Genomic DNA, 3,329 nt, shown 5'->3' on the forward strand with positions numbered 1-3,329 from the left:
CCCTTCAATTCCTCTTACAGCAGTGCTTTAATAAAGTCACATAAGTGATTGAAATTAACATAAATCATTATTAGTTATTAGGATTTGCTCTAAATTACTCTGTGAATATAACACCAAACCCCATCTGCCACTCCTGCTCTAGCAGCAATAGATTGCAGATAAAATAAATGTCCTTACCCCATTAGAATGTTCCTGTCTCTGTAGCCAAAAGCCAAACAAAAGCAATAAATACAGAGCTTTTTTCTCTCCACTATTCAGCTGTGACTGTTTTCATCAGCTCTTCCTCTAGAAAAGCTCGATAGCTGCCTGAAAATATTGCATTTTATATCACCAAAGGGCGATTAATATTGCATTAACTGTATTTAACATTTTTTAAGCGCGAGTAATCTGAAATGAGTAAGTTTCTGTTACTAAATACAGGGGATGTCAGAGCTGGTGAAAACATCTTAAAATATCTGTATAAACAGATTATTTGTTTCATACTTTGTATTTTTATAATGTTATGGTATAGTGTGCTCTGTTTGAAGTAGAAGAAGCCATGCTAATGGTCTGTTTAAAGTATTCTGACACTGTCTGGAGACATCCAAGTCTCTGCCTTCATTAAATGTTTATTGTCAACACTTCAGTGAAAAAAAGTCTTGTGTAAGTGAATTTCCACTGCTGGATGCTGTCAACACTTTGTTTTATTCTGATCTGCGTGTTCAAAAGTTTGTATACATTATGCTGAAGTGAAAGAGGAAGAGATTTCGTGAGCTATAATTAGTTACCAAACAAACTTTTGTTCGTAATTCGGTTTACATAATGACCATAATCAAGGGCTAAGTTATGTATATCGGCGCCTTGTCTTCTTTCTCCTCAGCCTGTGAAAAGATGTATTCATGTTGACATGCTATCCTCTTGTCAAGGAACATCTTTTTCTAAATAAAAAGATTTTTAAAAACCCAAACCCAACCTTAAAAAAAAAAAAAAAAAAAAAAAAAACAACCACCAAACCACATCTTTTACATATTTTAGCTGTGGCTTACACTTTTAAGCTGCTTTCTTTTCCCCGGGCGAGGGATGCCCGTACGCCTCTATGCCCCCCACACCGCTGCGTTTGCAGCAGGAGCCGTGTGGCTGCAGCTCCCGGTGCTGAGCCCGGGCGCGGGGCCGTTTGGCTCCGCGCCGGGAACCGTGCTGCGCTAGCCCTGGGCTAGTCCTGCGCTAGCCCTGTGCAAGCAGAAGGGTCGCTCGGCGTCCCCACCGACGGAGACTGGTTTGAGGCTTTTACGACTCGCTTGCGAGTATCAGTGCGAAATTACCATTTATCTTCGTTGTACCAGAGAGCTGTGTCTTCTTTTCGTTATTTATTTATTTATTATATAAAGCATTTTAAATACTTCTGTCCTTAGAGTGATTAACGCCTTATGACATCAGATTTTTTTTTTTTTTAAAGCAATTCCCCCTCTTCGCTTATCGATATGTTTGGGGTTTGGTTTTGGTTTTTTGTTTTGCTTTGTTTTGGGTTTTTTTAAGGGGTGTTTAACAACTTTTCCCCCAGAGTTAGAGCTGCTTTAGTATACTTCGGTGAGCAGGCTGAAGGAGTTAAAATGTAGTTCAAAGGAGGACTCCTGCTTTCCCAGAGGGGCTCTGCGGAAGTCCCGAGACCAATTTGGGAAGCAGATTTGAATGCGCAGCTGCCCCTCGACGGTGAGCCACGAGCAGGGTTTGGCTGCTGACACGGCCATAAATCCGCTCTGGTACAGCAGCCCGGGCTCGCCGGCCCCGTCTGCCCGCGGAAACACCGCGCTGAGTCCGCCTTAAAGTCGCATCTTAGACCAGCAGGAGGAAAGACACTCCGCGGGGAGGTGGGCGTGGGGGAAGCATCCCGCGGTCCCCTCCGCCCCCCGCGGAGGCAGCCCTCGAGCAGGAGGTGCGGCGGAGGTCCCTCACCTACGGCCGCTGCTATCGGCTGTGCGAAAGCAAAGGCGGAAAGTGCGCGCCTCTGCCCGCGGGTCGCTGCCTGCCCCTGCCTGCTCCTGCCTGCCCCTAACCGCTGCCTGTCCTCCCAGCGGTGCAGCCGCCACTTTCTGCTGCTGCTGCTTCTTCCAAGATTTATACGTGACATCCTATTTTAAATTAACTTTTGAGCCCTGGATTTCTTTCACCCCTCCGCGCATCCGCCCTCCTCTCTGTCTTGCCATGATGTAAAGAGACTTGTTTGCAGCTTTACCACCTCGATCCCATCTCTGGGACCTCTATATTCAGCTGACCTATATATTCATCCACTGCTTTTCTCCCAAACTAAGCCTCCTTCAGGTGCGAAGGGGTTGCAGAGGAGGAAAAACCAAACGCTTTCCAAAAGCGGAAGGGGAAGGGGGAAGGAGGGGAAGCGAAGAGGCAAGGGGGAGTGGTGGTGGTGGGGGGGTGTCGTGCAGCACGCCTCCCATCAAGCTGTCTTGACAACAATTACTAAAGTTTTTAATTAGCCTCTTGTTATAATTCATTTTATTAATTTTCTAAATCTCAGCCCATGAATTATTAACGGCGGCTCCGTAATTGTGTTTGCAGCGGCGCACGTGATGGCGGCGGCCCCGCCGCGCCGCGGCTCTCCCCGCGTGGGTCCCCTTCGCGCCCAGGCTGGGGACGTGGGCCCAGGCAGCAGCGGGATCCGATATTTTATCAACTCTTAAATAACATAATTACCGATAATCAGACGCTCGCCTGGCAGGTGGAAAGAGGTTCCCAAGCGGATTGGAATTCTGCTGCTGATCTTTTAAAAATCAATTAGGCTTTCCTCCGCTTTGGAATCAGCAGGTAAATATAACAAACCTTAAAAAAAAAATAAAAATAAAACAACTCCCCAAAAAAAACCGCCGGCTGAAAAGCTAGACATAAATAACTGGAGGGATTTAAAATCGTTTGGGAAATGCCAGAATAACACAGGGCAGCAACGGCGGTATCAAGCTTTATGCTCTCGAGTCCGTCAGAGTTAAAATAATTATCTTTCGACAAATCTATCTCTCTTCAGAGGAAAGGGGGAACACGGGGAGGCGGGGAGGGAGGCACATAAACCATAAAATCTGTGCTGTAGGACACTTCATTCTCCTTCTGGGGAGCCTTTTTACTTGTTGAACCAGCACCGAATTAGTCTTAATATCACAGGAGAGTAAAAATCAATACGATCGTGGCAGTGGGTGTCTGTTATTCACTTATGATGCCTAATCTAAGTTGAAAGCAATCGGAGAGCAAGTGTTAAGCAGAAATTCCAGGAGCCAGCCCGGGTCTTGCGGACTTAGGACTGGAAAATCATATCAGAAGGCAGTGAAATACCTCAGGTGTGGAGAAAA

General features: G+C 46.1%; 1 long non-coding RNA gene across 1 annotated transcript in view; it reads right to left on the reverse strand.

Annotated features, from left to right (window-relative positions):
* The window catches only part of LOC113486108, a 43,916-nt gene extending 43,102 nt beyond the window's left edge, over nucleotides 1-814 (reverse strand). Inside the window, exon 1 of the long non-coding RNA XR_003399543.1 lies at nucleotides 178-814. This is a non-coding gene — a long non-coding RNA (uncharacterized LOC113486108). The remainder of the gene's footprint in view (nucleotides 1-177) is intronic.
* Between the last annotated feature and the right edge of the window lie 2,515 nt (nucleotides 815-3,329).

Source organism: Athene cunicularia (assembly GCF_003259725.1).
Source record: "Athene cunicularia isolate RWA chromosome 1 unlocalized genomic scaffold, athCun1 chr1_part1, whole genome shotgun sequence".
Taxonomy (NCBI): Eukaryota; Metazoa; Chordata; class Aves; order Strigiformes; family Strigidae; genus Athene; species Athene cunicularia.